General features: G+C 39.7%; 1 long non-coding RNA gene across 1 annotated transcript; it reads right to left on the reverse strand.

Moving 5' to 3' along the window:
- Nucleotides 1-2359: 2359 nt before the first annotated feature.
- On the reverse strand, nucleotides 2360-8237 carry LOC117090573. The gene is made up of 3 exons (XR_004440062.1): nucleotides 8100-8237; nucleotides 3364-4107; nucleotides 2360-3055 (listed from the first exon to the last, which is right to left on the reverse strand). It is a non-coding gene; the product is annotated as an uncharacterized LOC117090573 (long non-coding RNA).
- Nucleotides 8238-16693: the final 8456 nt, after the last annotated feature.

Genomic DNA, 16693 nt, shown 5'->3' on the forward strand with positions numbered 1-16693 from the left:
AGCTCATGTTGGCCCCCTGGAGGCAAAAATTCAGCTTGTCCCAATTCCATCCCTGGAGCTCATAGTTAAATTTGTGGGGGGGCCGGGCGCAGTGGTAATCCCAGCACTTTGGGAGGCGGAGGCAGAAGGATCAAGAGGTCAGGAGTTCGAGATCAGCCTGACCAATATGGTGAAACCTCATCTGTACTAAAATACAAAAATTAGCCAGGTGTGATGGTGCACGCCTTTAGTCGCAGCTACCCGGGAGGCTGAGGCAGGAGAATCACTTGAACTTGGAAGGTGGAAGTTGCAGTGAGCTGAGATGGCACCACTGACCCAAGCCTGGCCAACAGAGCGAGACTCTGTCTCAAAACCAGAAAAACAAACAAACAAAAACCACATTTGTGTGTGATAGCCCTTGAATGTAAAAAACTAAGTGATTTGTATGGAAAGGCCTTTAAAAAAAATTTGACAAACATTTTCTATAATTAATTACAGAAAAGTAGGGTAAGAATGATCACAAAAGTTATCCTCTTCTTTCTACCTATGTAAGTATAAGCGAGGATTAAAATAGACTACATAAAATATAGATGTGCATTAGTCAATTGAATGTCCTTTTGTGAGTCACCTAATGCCCCTAATTCTTCATCTCTGAAACATGGATATCATTTTGGAGAATTAGATAAGATGATATATATGTCAAACAGCAACAACAACAACAACAACAAAAACCCTCATCCCCAAAAATCTGTATTTGGCACGTGTCTTTTCTATATATGGGTTTGATTCAGCTAGTAAACCATGGAATATGAATGACTGCACAAAGAATTCGCCAATGCTTGTTTTTGAAGAGAGTCAATAAAAGGAATTAGTTTTTTCACTTTCAATAAATAAACCTAACAAAGTAAGTACTTTACAAAAATATGGAATCTAAGGTAAAGTATGACTATTAAGCTCACGCCTGTAATCCCAGCTCTCAGGGAGGCAGAGGCGGGAGGATAGCTTGAGCCCAGGAGTTCGAGACCTGCCTGGGTAATACAGCGAGACCCCGTTCTCCACAAAAAGAAGGAAAAAAAAAAAAAGACAAAAAAAAAAAAAGAAATCATTTAAAAATATGAAGGAAAACTTCCAAGAAGACAAAAAACAAAAATCACCAATCTGGGTCCAAACATTCTATTTTCAGTCATCAGACATTTTAGTCCAATATCACATTTTCTTTTTTTTTTTTTTTTTTTTGAGGCGGAGTCTCGCTCTGTCGCCCGGACTGGAGTGCAGTGGCCGGATCTCAGCTCACTGCAAGCTCCGCCTCCTGGGTTTACGCCATTCTTCTGCCTCAGCCTCCCTAGTAGCTGGGACTACAGGCGCCCGCCACCTCGCCCGGCTAGTTTTTTTTTTTTGTATTTTTAGTAGAGACGGGGTTTCACCGTGTTAGCCAGGATGGTCTCGATCTCCTGACCTCATGATCCGCCCGTCTCGGCCTCCCAAAGTGCTGGAATTACAGGCTTGAGCCACCGCGCCCGGCCCCAATATCACATTTTCATGTGAATGTTTCTTACAGTAAACCTAAGGGGAGAATCCATACTCAAGAGGCCAAATTTAAAGCAAACCAAGGATTTAAAGGTACATCTTAAATCCCTGTTAGTTTAACAATTAACTTTTGCCTTGTTCCCAGACCTTGGATGAAAGCGGGAGAAGAGAGGAGATCTTGTAAGGGTCACCCTGGGCCTCCTGGTACACAGTAAGTGAGCCCCTGTGTTTGAGGCTTCCTGTGTGGTTTTAACTCACGGAACCCAGGTAGCTCCAGCTGCAGCTCTTCCTCTGGTGGGCTAGATGTTGTTAACCTCTCAGGAAGTATCTAGGTCTATTTTATGCTGTATTTTCATAGTGTCTTTGATAATAGATTTTCAATTCTTATGAGGTTGGAGGATTGAGTTGGCATGGTGATGTAGAACTCGTTTATGTGTTATTTAATTATATATTTTATGTACTATTTATTATTCACTATAATTATTTCCATTATTATTTACTATATTATTTGCTGTTGGTTTGAATATGCTTTGACAAGATGGTATGACATGGGCTGAGTTTTAAACAATGGATGGCCAGTGAAAGTGGGCCGAAAAGGTGAGGTACTAGGAAGAACCTAGGCAGGCATGAAAAAATGCCAGTGTAAACCCACTAGGTAGAGGAGTAATTGGAATGAATCACTGAGAATGTGTTTACAGCTATGGTGTCTACGCTATAAATTGACCCGCTATAGGCACTGCACCTGCTCTTGGTGTTATTACCATCAGGCAAGAGACAGTGCTCTATTAGGCTCAACCTGGAGATTATCATTTTCAGGTATTAAAAATTGGGAAGAGGAAAGAAACGTAAAGCATAATTCAGTCTAGTTTTTATTCTATAAGTATATAAAGAAATCCTGCTATTTGTGACAACATGGATAAACTTGGAGGACGTTATTCTAAGTGAAATAAGCCAGACACCAAAAGACAAATATTGCATGATCTCGCTTGTATGTGGAATCTAAAAAAGTTGAACATACAGTAACAGAGAGTAGACTGGTGGTTACCGGGGGTTGGGGGGAGAAGTTAGTCAAACTTTTAGTTAAAAGGTGAGTAAGTTCTGGAGACCCAACGTATACAGCATGGTGACTGTAGTTAATAATCATGTACTGCATACTTGAAATTTGCTAAGAGTAGGTCTTAAGGGTTTTTACCACACACACACACAAAATGGTGGCTACGTGAGGTCATGGTTATGTTAGCTTCATTGTGGTAACTGTTTCACAATGTATGTGAAAACATCATGTACATTTTCAATATATATAATGTTTGTCAATCATACCTCAATTAAGCTGGAAAAAAACCAATGAGATACTATATAAATGATTAAACATAGTCCCATTTTGTATCTAGGTTAAGAAAGAATTTTATATTCAGGTATAGCCTTGCTTTTGAACTATGGTCAGCCTCTATCATTTAACTTTTTAGTTTCTCATTTTTATTTATCCCACCCAGGGGATTAATGGTGGGATTGTTCACAGCTGTGACTCATTTGCTTCCAGTGCTAGCACCTGGGGATTTCTTTTTTTTTTTTGAGATGGAGTCTCGCTCTGTGGCCCGGACTGGAGTGCAGTGGCCGGATCTCAGCTCACTACAAGCTCCGCCTCCCGGGTTTACGCCATTCTCCTGCCTCAGCCTCCCGAGTAGCTGGGACTACAGGCGCCCGCCACCTCGCCCGGCTAGTTTTTTGTATTTTTAGTAGAGACGAGGTTTCACCGTGTTAGCCAGGATGATCTTGATCTCCTGACCTCGTGATCCGCCCGTCTCGGCCTCCCAAAGTGCTGGGATTACAGGCTTGAGCCACCGCGCCCGGCCGCACCTGGGGATTTCAAACTTTAGTTGGCATAAGAATCACTTGGAGAGCTTGTTAAACTACTGATTATTGAGTCCCATTTCAGAGTTTCTGATTCAGTGATTCTGGTGGAGAGTCCAAGAATTTGCATTTTTAACAGTTCCCAGGTGACTGTTTAAGAGTTTCCACGTGGGGAACTCTTGCTCTGGTTTATTTTCAATTATTTCTCACTGAAAGTACTAATGATGCTGACCAATACTCTTCAGTCAATCTGAAAATTCCGTCCTTGGAATTGCTTTCTCTGGCAGAAAAATATTCTATTATTTCTTTAGACAAAGCCCCAATTGGCCTTTTCTTTCCAGAGTCTTCTTTTCTGATTAAATGTTTTTTCCCCTAATAGAATCTGTTTTCTTCCCTCATTAAGGTTCACCTCTTCCTGATGTGGGTAGTGTCAGACGGTGTCTGCTTTCCTTCCTCTTATGAGAATCCCACTTGTGAATGAAGAGTTCAGTTCAGTTGTCTTGACCAGTTGGCGAGATTGTCCCTTTGTGATTCTCAGTCCCACACAGGGTGTCCAAGTTTCCTATCTTCTCCTCGGGGGAGCTTAAAAGTGACCAGAACTGTTGAAGTGGCAAGTTGTCCACAGGTGACAGACAGATAGTAGAAAATGCATGACCTTATTTCTGTCCCATCGTGTTCAAAGGTTCTCTTGTTAGCATCCATTATCACCTCATTTTGCACTCTGCTTTTCTGCCTTCACCTTCCCAATGCCTCGGGGAAAACATTGGGTTCAACAAATGAACTTTTACTTCAGACTCTTCAGAGTGTTTTCTTGGCTGGGGTATGAATGAGAGGGAGGGAAAATCCCTGAGAATAAGAAAACAACTGGGCTGTTATCCCTATAACTCTGTCTCTCTAGATTTGGATACTAATTCATACATACATTTGTTCATTCATACATTCTTTCCACAGATATTTATTGAGCCCTGTGTGCCTTTTGCTAACACTAACCACCACTTTTTAAGAGATTGATTTCCCTCTACATATACTATTTCCTAATTAAATTCAAATGGTATACATTATATATTAAACATATATCTGCATATTAAACATATATTTAAATGTGCACTAGTATAATATATATGTAAGGAGTGTGTTTAGTGTGTGTGTGTTTTAGATTTTACTTCTAATCTCCAATCAAAAATGATGTAGAATTGATCTATGATACAAATATACAGGTATTTTGTTTGTTTTTATCTCAGAAACACCAAGAGTTAAATTTTTTATTTTTATTTTTTGTTTTGCTTTAAGGTGCTATATTTTATTGAACACATTTCTGGAGTTTCTCTACAATGTCCTCCAGTTATTGTGTGCTCTTCTCTATGTGTCTACCTCATAATACACATGACATATGAAATTTTACAAATGTGTTTGTACAATATTCTCAAAGGCATGACCATGTGCAGATTAAATATCTGGAAGCCAGAATGAAATATTATTATTAGAAATAGTTACATAAAAGCACAAAGAAGACAAATTTCACCATTTATAATTACTTAAAAATTCTTTTAAATACTCTTCTAGCCATTTTAAAATTTTAAAAAGCTTGTTTAATTAAACAAACAATTGCTTCTTAAACTACATTATAGATTCTATACTAAAACTTAAAATTGCAGATAATTACAAAGGAAAAAATTTTTTAAATCCAAAATGTTGTATGTAACCAAGAAATAGTCATTGTGATTATACCATCTATTAATGTATTATAGTTGGATATATATACAGATGAATAAGCAGAATATTAAGGCAGAAATGCATTCAGTAAAATAGTAAAATACTCTACATATTATGGTTTAATTGTAAAGAAAGTATTAAATTTTATGTTAGCAGGATCTAGTAGAAAATAAAGACAGAAAATTAAACTAAATGAATATTTAGAATATTTCTTTAGCATAAGACATTATTTCTTAAGTTTTCCCTTTTAAGATTAAGAGAAATACTATTTTTACAAAGATTTTGAAGTCACTAGACTTTTATTCTTTTAAAAATATGTTTTACTTGTAATAAAGATTGTTTTTCTGGTATGAAAACGTGAAGACTTGAACACTTTCATGTTTCCTTCCTCAATTTCCAAAGTTATTTTCAGAGTAATAGTATCAACTGTATTTAAATCAATTTAAGATCATCACTATTAATTTCGTATGCCTGATTTTGATTCAATTTTTAAGTTAAAAGGTGTCATGGATTCTTATTATAAACATATGAAATAAAATTATATAAAGTGTAGCCTACAGTTCACTTAATAGAGTGCCCTCATTGAAAATCATCCAGAAATATATTTTTACAAAGGACTTTATTCCAGCAAAGCAATATTATAATGCTAACTCAAAAATAATGTATTAACAGAAACTGAACCAGCTGAGTTAAAAAAAAAACTCATCTTGCTCGGACTTGTGCTTAGAAAACAAAAAGTCGGCCGGGCGCGGTGGCTCAAGCCTGTAATCCCAGCACTTTGGGAGGCCGAGACGGGCGGATCACGAGGTCAGGAGATCGAGACCATCCTGGCTAACACGGTGAAACCCCGTCTCTACTAAAAAATACAAAAAACTAGCCGGGCGAGGTGGCGGGCGCCTGTAGTCCCAGCTACTCCGGAGGCTGAGACAGGAGAATGGCGTAAACCCGGGAGGCGGAGCTTGCAGTGAGCTGAGATCCGGCCACTGCACTCCAGCCTGGGTGGCAGAGCAAGACTCCGTCTCAAAAAAAAAAAAAAAAGTCACAGAGATAATCGCTCTCATCTGACAACAAGAAAAATCCAGATAATGTATAAAATTATAACTTTGTTTGAGGATATCAGAGTGCTGAGGTCACAAGGCAACCACTTAAACTGAACTACAAGAGGGACATGCGCCACTAAGGAGAGATGGGACTCATAGACGGTTTCATTTTTGGCAGAGCATAAGAGGAAAAGATGGCAGTCATAAGAGTAAAATAAAAACGCTAAATTTTGAACAGTCTTAAGCTCAGTTGGGCTTTCATATGTCACTCAGAGTCCTAGCTGCAAGGGGAGTCTCCAGGTCTTTTCCACAGGCCTCAAGTGGGAGCTCAGTAGAAGGCCTGGGGCAGGGCAGAGCCAGAGAAAGCCCCTTAGCCATGGCGATGTCTAGGCATGAAACCTCAGCATTTCCCAGTGCCTTTTCTCACCTGAAGCAAATCCTTTAAGATACTTAGGGAGGCCAACAAACCCTCCTGCTCCCAGGAATCAGGCAAAGTTTGAGTGCTTTTAGAGAAGCAGTATAAGCAAAAGTTTTCTTCCCTTGGGGGAGGGGTAGGATAAACCTCTCTCTTTCTCCTGGTCTATAGAGAACGTAACGTGATGCAAAGAGAAAGCTAGAAGCAAAATTTCTTTGTAGCAGAGAAAAGAGGAGGAAACCACCATACCTCCCACCGCAAACCTTGCACCAAGCAACACACGATAACAGTCTACTGCTTGAAGAGGGGCAGAAAACTCCCCCATTACTGATCCTAGACAAACATTCTGCTGTTGAAGGAAGGGGAGAAGAAAAAGATGTTCAAACTGAGAAAGGAGCAGGAAACCCTCTGGGGTTGAGGATCTCACAGTGACACAAGGCAGAGATCTGCTATGCCAGCAGAGGAGAAATTCTTTCCTGCCCAAGACTCCCCATAGACACAAGAAGAGCTTGGGTGCTGAGGAGGAGGAGGAGGGAATGCTGAGGAAACCACATTCCTGAGGCCAAGGCACATAAGGCCTTGCCCAAGACTAATAGGCCAAAATAAATTAGAATTTCTGTTTCTCCCAACACTATCATTATTTTCACATAACAAGCCACAAGAGAGGAGGGGCAAGAGCTTAGAGAGAGAACTCCTTCACACTGCAGTTGTCCTGGGCCTGCTGAAATCAGAAAAGAGCACTAAGAAAAACCCTCCCACTCCCCAGACCCTGCACGAAGTGTAAGGTAGCGGCAGTACACCACCGGGAAAATTTGAAGTCTGTGGTGTACTAAAGGTGACCACAGGAACAATGAAACATAAACTAGCTCAACATCCCAACTTTGCAGATTTACGGAAGAGGTATTGCCATGCTGGCCTGACATACAGTGTTTGCCATTCAATAAAATTATAAGAGACAAACACACAAAAAGCAAGAAAAGGACCCCCTGCCAAAAGAAATATTAGCTGAAAAAATTCAAGATATGTGTGTTCAAGATGTTGAAATTATCAGTGAGAAACTTAATTTTTTAATATGTCAAAGAAACAGTGGAAATATTTAAAAATGCATGGATATATGCTGAAATTTTTCAGAGATGAAAACTATGTTTTTAAAAAGAGTCAAATGGAAATGCCAAGGATAAAACTATGATATCAGAAATAAAGAATTCCTTCCATGCAGTTCTTAGAAAAACTGGACACAGGATAGGGAAAAAAAATCAAGTGAACTTGAAGAGAAACAGAAATTATCCCAACTAAACTACTAAAAATAAAAAAAGAGTTAAACAATAATGTAACAGGTCATCTAAGAGTTTAGAGACAATAAGAATTATAATTTCACATCTGAAACTGTGCAGATCAGAAGATGACAAAGTGACATTTTTGTTATACTGAAAGAAAATTCTGTCAGTTACTGCAACAGAGATAAAGAATATTACATAATGTTGATGAGATCAAAAGCAGTAAGATGACATACAATTCTAAATGTATATATACCTAATAACAGATCTGAAGATACACAGAACCAAAACTGTTACTTGTTACTGGTGGAGGGTGTCCAGATTCTTGGCATTTTGAACAAATAATTGGATGAAATGCACAAATAAAACAATGAAAAAAAAAAAGCAGATTTATTGAAACAAACGTACACTCCACAGAATGGGAGCAGGCCAAGCAAGCAGCTCAAGAAACTGGTTACAGAATTTTCTGGAGTTTAAATACCCTCTAGAGGTTTCCAATTGGTTACTTGGTCTACGTAAATGAAGTAGTGGCCTGTGATCAGTCTGATTGGTTGCATGAGGTGACCAATCGGAGGTTGAAGTAAAGTTACAAGGTTACACATGAAGACTTGGCCTGTGATCAGTCTAATTGGTTTCACGAGGGAACCAATCAAAGATACTTTCATTTTTCATCTTCAATGCAGAAAAGGGGCGGGGGATGTTGCAAAGGGAGTAGTTCCTGATCCTTTTGTTACTTGGGTGTAGAGAAGTGGGGTTTTCCTTTTGATTCAGTTCTAAGAAGTCAGCGTGAATCAATCTTAGATTCCCTGTCTCCTGACCATATTCTCCTGCATCAAAACTGCCAGGACTGAAAGAAGAAATAGGCAAATCCTCAGTTATAGTCAAACATGTCAACACACCTCTCTCAGTGGTTACTGGAACATTTAGAGAAAAATCAGTAAGGATATAAAAAGTCTGGAAGAGCACTATCAACCAAATTGAAATAACTGGCATATATAGAATATCCTACTCAACAATAGAAAAAAATACTCAAGTGCACATAGAACAGTCACCAGGATAGACCATATTTTGACCCAAAAGTTTAAAATAATTTAAATTATACATTGCATGTTCTCTGACCACAAATAAATCTAAAAATTCAACAACAGAAAGATATTTGGAACATTCCCAAATATGCTAAAATTTAAAATGCGCATATAAATAACACATAGGTTAAAGAAGAAATTATAGTCAAAATTAGCAAATATTTTGAATTGAATGAAAATCAACGTGCAACGTAGCACAATTCTGCTACTATTGGAGTACTGCTTGGAGAGAAGTTATAAAATGCTATTTAGAAAAGAGGGGTCTAAAATCAGTTATCCAAAATTCCAATTTTGGAATTTAAAACATAAGGAAAATTAATTCCAAATCCAACAGAAGAAAGGAAATAATAAAGTTAAGAGCAGAAATCCATGAAATAGAAAATAGAAAGTCAATAGAGAAAAATAAATCAAAAGCTGATTCTTTTAACATGCCAGCAAAATGGATTATTCCCCAAAACTGTAAGAAGACACAAATTACCATTATCAGGAATAAAAGTAGGAAAAGTAATACAGATGCTACAGATATTTAAAGGATAATAAGTGAATATTAAGTATTTTTCTGCTCATTAATTCTATAACATGTAAAGTGTAAAAATTTCTTGAAAGACACAATTCCACAGTCCACTTTCGAGGGAATAGTTAACCTAACTAGTTCTATATCTATTAAAGTAATTCAATTGGCAGTTAAAAAGCCTTCCCACGAAGAAAACTCACACTTTCATGGTAAATTCTACCAAACATTTAAGGACAATGTAACACCTATTCCACTTAAACTCTTCCAGAAATTAGATGAGGAAGGACAATTTCCCAACTCATTTGATGAGACCAGAATTCCTCTAATATAAAAATTAGACAGGCATGTTGGGGAAAGAAAACTGCAGACGAATATCCTCCCTCAATAGAACTAATCTTTTTAAACAAAATATCAGCAAATCAAATTCGGCAATGCTCTCAGAGTGGGTTTTGGCTGGAGGCGAGCATGCGCAGATCCTGCAGTGCCCCGAGCGCCACCGCGCCTGCCGGGCCTGGAGGCAGGATTGAAGTCAGGAGGTGGCTGAGCAGGACCTGAGGGCATTAGCCTCCTCCAACAAGTGGTGGCCTCGGGCAGCAGTCACCTCCATCTCCAGGACACCCCGGACGCGGTGAAGGTCCGCCTGCGCTCTCAATGCCCTGCTGTGACTGACACCTCGCTCCAGACCCTGGACCTCTCCTAAGCCAAATCGCCCTCCTCCCACCGAGCCACAGGGCGGGACCTCCTGTGCTGCAGTGGTGTCCTGGAGCCCCCGCAACTGTCTCCAAATGGTATCCGCTGTGCCATCAGGACCCGCTTCACTGGCATCATGGGTGCCGTTGTGAAGATTGTGAGGCACCAGGACACCTGGGGACAGCCTCCTGGCTACCCTGGTGATGACCCTGCTAGCCACCACCATCTACTTCACTGGCTTACGACAAAACTTCAGGCCGTCCTGTGTGACAGAGCCCTGACCTCTGATCTCTGCGCACCCTTGGTGGCCGGAGCTTGTGGGGACACAGCTGCAGGCTCAGCACGTAGCCTGCCATGAGCTCGGCACCCGTGTCTGCCTGTGGTGGCTCAGGGCGGCTGGCGCTCCCTGTGGCAGGGTTGGGCCCCACTGCCCTTCAAGATGTGCCCTTCTCAACCCTGCACTGGTCCAACTCTGAGCTGGAGAAGAGCTGGTTGAATGCCAAAGGACTAGAGGTAAGCAGGCCTCAACTTTGTGGCTGGTGGCGTCTCAGGGATGGTGACTGTGGTCCTGACACTACCCTTTGACATGGTGAAGACTCAATGGCAGGCTGCCCTGGGAGTGGTGGAGGCTGTGATAGTGATGTTCCGCCCATCACATTGACTCCATCAGGCCCAGTGGGGCACCAGGGGACTCTGCAGACCTCCTCTTGAGGATCTCCTAGGCTGCCCTGTCCTGTACCATCATGATCAGCCTTTATGGGTTCAGCAAAAGCTGCCTCCAGAGGTTCAACCAGGAATGGCCTCTGGGCCATGGAAAGAGGCGAGGAGAGGCGGACCCCATCTCTTCACAGGTAGGGGAGTGGGGGCAGGAGACTGAGCCAAATACCTTTTCCTCAGCACTGAGGGGAGGGTCCTTGATTCACTTTCCTCCCAACTGCCAGCCTCAGGGCCACGTCTGCCCCTCTGGGCCACCCAGGCCTTCCGGAGGATCCTCACTTTCCCACCCCCCAAGTTCAAGACCAAAGCTCTTAGAAAACTATAAATAAAAGATTATTAAAAATGACTAAATTATTTGTATAGATACTTCACCAGAAAAGATATACAGATGTCAAAAAAAAAAAAAAGTGTAAAAATTATTGGTTATTAGGAGAATAAAATTAAAATCACAATGACATACTATACAGCCAATCAGACTGGCTAAAATTAAAAAGATGCACAATACCAAGTGCTCTCGAGAATGTGGAACCTGTAAAAACCTTCATATGAATGTGAAGTGGTACAGCCACTTCATAAAACAATTGGCTATTGCTTATGAAGTTAAATATATACTTAACATATGACCCAGAAATCACGACTGGGTATTTACCCAGAGAAATGAAAACATGCGTCCACACAATCCATATGACATAAATGTTATGACTTCTTTATTCATAATTACCGAAAATCATAAGCAACTCAAATATCCACCAACTGGTGAATGAATAGCAATTCAGACAATGGAACAATTCTCAGCTGTTAAAAGGAATGAACTACTGATACTCAAAACATTTTTTTTTTTTTTTTTTTTTGAGGCGGAGTCTCGCTCTGTCGCCCGGACTGGAGTGCAGTGGCCGGATCTCAGCTCACTGCAAGCTCCGCCTCCCGGATTTACGCCATTCTCCTGCCTCAGCCTCCCGAGTAGCTGGGACTACAGGCGCCCGCCACCTCGCCCGGCTAGTTTTTGTATTTTTAGTAGAGACGGAGTTTCACCATGTTAGCCAGGAGGGTCTTGATCTCCTGACCTCGTGATCCGCCCGTCTCGGCCTCCCAAAGTGCTGGGATTACAGGCTTGAGCCACCGCGCCTGGCCATAAAGGTCTAAGTTTGACAAGAGGGCCTACTTCAGTAGAAAGAGTCTAAGAACTGAGCTTCCTGTCCACATTATGCTGTGATGTTGAGTAAGCCTTTTAATTTCTCTGAGCTCAAATATAAAATTCCTTACCTATTTCACAGTCTTTATGAAAACAAATTAATTTATCATTTATTTATTAGATAATTCAACACATATTTATTCAATGTTTAAAATGTACCAGATACGATGATTGGAAGCAATAGATTAATGAGCTAGATAGGTGTCAAACCTCATGGGTCATGTAATATGATAGAAACTGAGTAATAACATTATTGCATAATATTTTTAGGATAGGGAATACTTGGAATAATGGGAACATATAGCTGATTGTAATCTGGTTTGAGAATCAATGAAACTTTCCTAAATAAATGATTTATTTTTTTTTCATCCAAGACCTGAAAGACTAACCAGCTGTGGTTTGGGAAGAGGGAAGAGAGAGGAGTGGAACTGACAAATGAAACAAGGGAGTAGACTCAAGCCAAGATGATGGATTCAATAAAATGAATGCAATTTGATTACATGATTAGAGAAAAAAAAGAGAGGATAGCTAGAGAAGGAGCAGGGGCCTGAGAAATGACTTATAGAATGATAAAGAACTCATAGATTTTAAAATGCTTTCTTTGTTATAAAACAAATTATCCATATGTATTTTGATCTATTTCTCTGTAATTTTGATTTTTTTCTTGTATGAGTATCAAACAATTTTATTTATTGACAAAATAAGACACATATGTTGTCTAAATGTATTCAATCAATTATTATTTATATAATAGTGAATAATAAGATATTCACAGCTGTGTCAGGTGGGGCCCAACCCTGCCACAGGGAGCGCCAGCCACCCTGAGCCACCACAGGCAGCCACGGGTGCTGAGCTCATGGCAGCACAATTTTATTTATTGACAAAATAAGACACATGTGTTGTCTAAATGTATTCAGTCAATTAGTATTTACATATAGTGAATAATAAGATATGGCTTCTAGTCTGGTGGAGTTAGCAATCTATATTTAGATTCATGATCTCTTCTCGTATCTTTCTGGATTTTATGGAAATATTTCCTTCTCTAGTGAAGTCTCCTGTTACCACTCCTGCACTTCCTATCACCTCTTTCCCAATATGTTTTTCTTCTTAGCTTTTATCACAATTGAACATAGTATACACTTGACTTGTTTGTTTATTGTTTTCCACCCTACTATAATATGAACTTCATGAGCAGGGAGATATTTACTTGCTGTATTTGTTGACTGCTATATTCCTAACTTCTACCACATACCCTGGCATAAAACTACATAATCAGTAAATATATATAAAATGAAAAAATTAATTACTGTATTGCTTTAATAAAGAAGGAAAAATAATTTTAAGACCTATCTGCTAGAATTCTACTTTTTAAGTTAAAAAATCCCTTAAGGCTGGGTGTGGTGGCTCACACCTGTAATCCCAGCACTTTGGGAGGCCGAGGTGGGCAGATCACGAGGTCAGGAATCAGAGACCAGCCTGGCTAATATGGTGAAACTCTGTCTCTACTAAAAATACAAAATTTAGCCAGGCGTGGTGGTGTGCGCCTGTAGTCCCAGCTATTAAGGAGGCTGAGGCAGAAGAATCACTTAAACCCAGGAGGCAGAGGTTGCAGTGAGCCGAGATCATGCCACTGCATTCCATCCTGGGTGACAGAGCGAGATTCCGTCTCAAAAAGAAAAAGAAAAACAAACAAACAAAAGTGTAAAAATGCACGTCTTTATTCTTAAAAATGGGCAGAGTGTTGAGTAAAATATAAATTTTCTCAATGTGGTTATTATTATTATTAACCTGAATGAAAAAGACAGTCACTCATCATGCCTACAAATAACAAGTGAGGGATATTCGATTTAGTGGAAGAATGCAAAGACCCGCACAGTCATAAAACCAGTATTTGAATTTACACACGCACATATATATACATGCATATGTTTTTTGAGATAGCATCTCACTGTATTGTCCAGGCTGGAGTGTTGTGGTGTGATCATGGCTAACTGCCGCCTTGATCTCTTGGGCTTCGGCGGTCCTCCCAGCTCAGCCTCCTGAGTAGCTGAACTGCAGGCACCTGCCACCACACTGAGCTAGGTTTTTGTTTTTGTTTTTGTTTTTGGTATTTTTGGTAGAGATAGAGTTTTGCCATGTTGCCCAGCCAGGCTTCTCTTGAACTCTCAGACTCAAGCGATCTGCCTTCATCTTCCCAAAGTGCTGGGATTACAGGCGAGAGCCACTGCACCTGACCTTATAAAATATTTTTAATAATTATTTACTGAGGGATTTTTTTGGTTATTATTTAGCTCTCAAACAATATGTAGGGAACATCCTGTTTTGAAAAGGATAGTCTGACTTGACACTATAAAAGTATCAGTTTCATGTGATCAGTTCTTTGAGCATAAACGATTATATAAATGGTATGGATACCTAGGATTAAAATTTGAAAATGAAAACTCAGAAGACATCATTATTGCCTTTAATCTCTTTGTGATACAGTAATTTCATCTCTTTTAACATCTTTATTAAATTGGTAAATTGGAATTATAGAATATTATATTGACAGACAAATTGAAGAACTCATTCTTAGCTACCCATATGATGTAATAGGAGATATTTAATAAGTTCTTTTTGTTGTTGTTGTTGAGATGGAGTCTCACTCTGTCACCCAGGATGGAGTGCAGTGGCGTGATCTTGGCTCATTACAACTTCCACCTCCCGGATTCAAGCGATTCTCCTGCCTCAGTCTCCCGAATAGCTGGGACTATAGGCGCGTGACACCATGCCCGGCTAATTTTTGTATTTTTAGTAGAGACAGGGTTTCACTATGTTGGCCAGGCTAGTCTCAAACTCCTGATTTAGTGATCCACCCACCTCCACCTCCCAGAGTTCTGGGATTACAGGAGTGAGCCACAGTGCCCGGCCCTTAATAAGTTCTTATTTTGTAAAACATGACATCATGTGGTTATTAATTGTTACTGTCGTTTTTTGAGAGCCAAAATGTTTAAATTCTTGATATTGATTTATAGTTGTATATTTTAGATTAATTACAATATAAATTGTGATTTTATGCAATTATTGTGATGAGGATCAATCTTTGTTTCACTTTATTTCTCAGAAGAGAATGACAAGAAGATATCTCATGTGGAATATGCACTTGTCACTCCTAATTCACTGAGACACAGTAGACCCGAATGGTCTAAAGGAGAAGGTATAAATTTGGATATGTTTTAGGCTTTCTAAGATCTTTATTTTGGAGTTTCTATTCACATAACTCTTGTCAAAAGAATGTATTATTTGACTCCTTGTTTGATTTGAAAAGTCCTCTGATGTTTCTCTCCAAAGTTTAGTTTTGGAAGATTGCAAGAAGAGGAAAGTAAGAGTGAAAGCAATAGTGTTATGTGACTTGATCTTCATTTCAAATTCTCTTCTCCTCTGACTAGTTTCTATTCCAGTCAGCCTTATTACCTATTCACATACTGATTGCCAAATAAGCTCCATGAGGCTAGATACATTTTTTCCTATTTGGTTCACTAAAATGTCATTATCACTTGGAATAGTGTCTGTCATGCCACTGATGCTCAATGGGTATTTTTGAATGACTCATTCATTCATTCATTCATTTATTCAATGAATGTTTCTTGAAGGGGACCATATGTTAAGCATTACAATAGATACTAATATTGCATAGCTAAAAGAGAGAAATACCATCCTTAAGGGTCTCATAGTCCAGTTAGAAAGACAGAGTATACAGATTTGGACACATGCTATCTGGAATAAAACTGGACTTATGGAAGGTCAAAGAAGGGTATTCTTTCAACACTTGGTTCAGAAATGAAATTGGATTAAGCAGAAAAATTGTTTTGATTAGGATAACTCTGATGGGGATGGAGATAAAGGAATGTTCCAGGTGAAGAGATTGCACCGACATGGGGGAGTGGCCAGCAGTGGCCGACAGGGTTGTGAATGATTACAGAATCCAAGCTTTCATAAGCAATACAGGAGAGAAATCAATATAAGAAGTACAGTTGTGATCTTGGGTATAGAAAGGAAAGAATTTTGGTAGAGAGGCACTAAGGAGGTAGAATCATCAAGATTTGGTCAATTGGGCTAGATGCAGTGGCTCATGCCTGTCATCTAACTACTTTAGGAGGCTGAAGCAGAAGGATCACTTGAGTCCAGGACTTCGAGACCAGCCTGGGCAACATAGTGGGACCCGCATCTCTACAAAAAATACAAAAATCAGCCAGGCATGGTGGCATGCACCTGTAGTCCCAGCTACTCTGGAGGCTGAGGTGGGAGGCTCACTTGAGTCTGAGAGGTTGAGCTTCAGTGAGCTGAGATCATGCCACTGCCCTCCAGCCTGCGTGACTGAGCGAGACCCCATCTCTAAGGGAGAAAAAGAAAAAAAAGATTTGGTCAATTGTAAGATGATGGGAATAAACAGCCAGATATCAATGATGATTTGTGGGCTTTTGCACTGGAAAACTTCAATCATAGTCCCACTCAGCAAGATGCAAAAAGAAGGGTCATGATAGCAGGTGGATGGTAAAGTAAGGAGTTCAGCTTTGGATGGTGAGTTTACAGTGCATGTGGAGAATTCTTGTGAGATTTTTTTTTTTAACATCAGATACATGAGTATGCAGATTAGGAAAGTGATCATGTTTGGCTATATAAATTTGGGTGTCCGTTATGATGTAAGTGGCAG

This window comes from Trachypithecus francoisi, unplaced genomic scaffold (genome assembly GCF_009764315.1).
Source record: "Trachypithecus francoisi isolate TF-2019V2 unplaced genomic scaffold, Tfra_2.0 Lachesis_group11, whole genome shotgun sequence".
Classification (NCBI taxonomy): Eukaryota; Metazoa; Chordata; class Mammalia; order Primates; family Cercopithecidae; genus Trachypithecus; species Trachypithecus francoisi.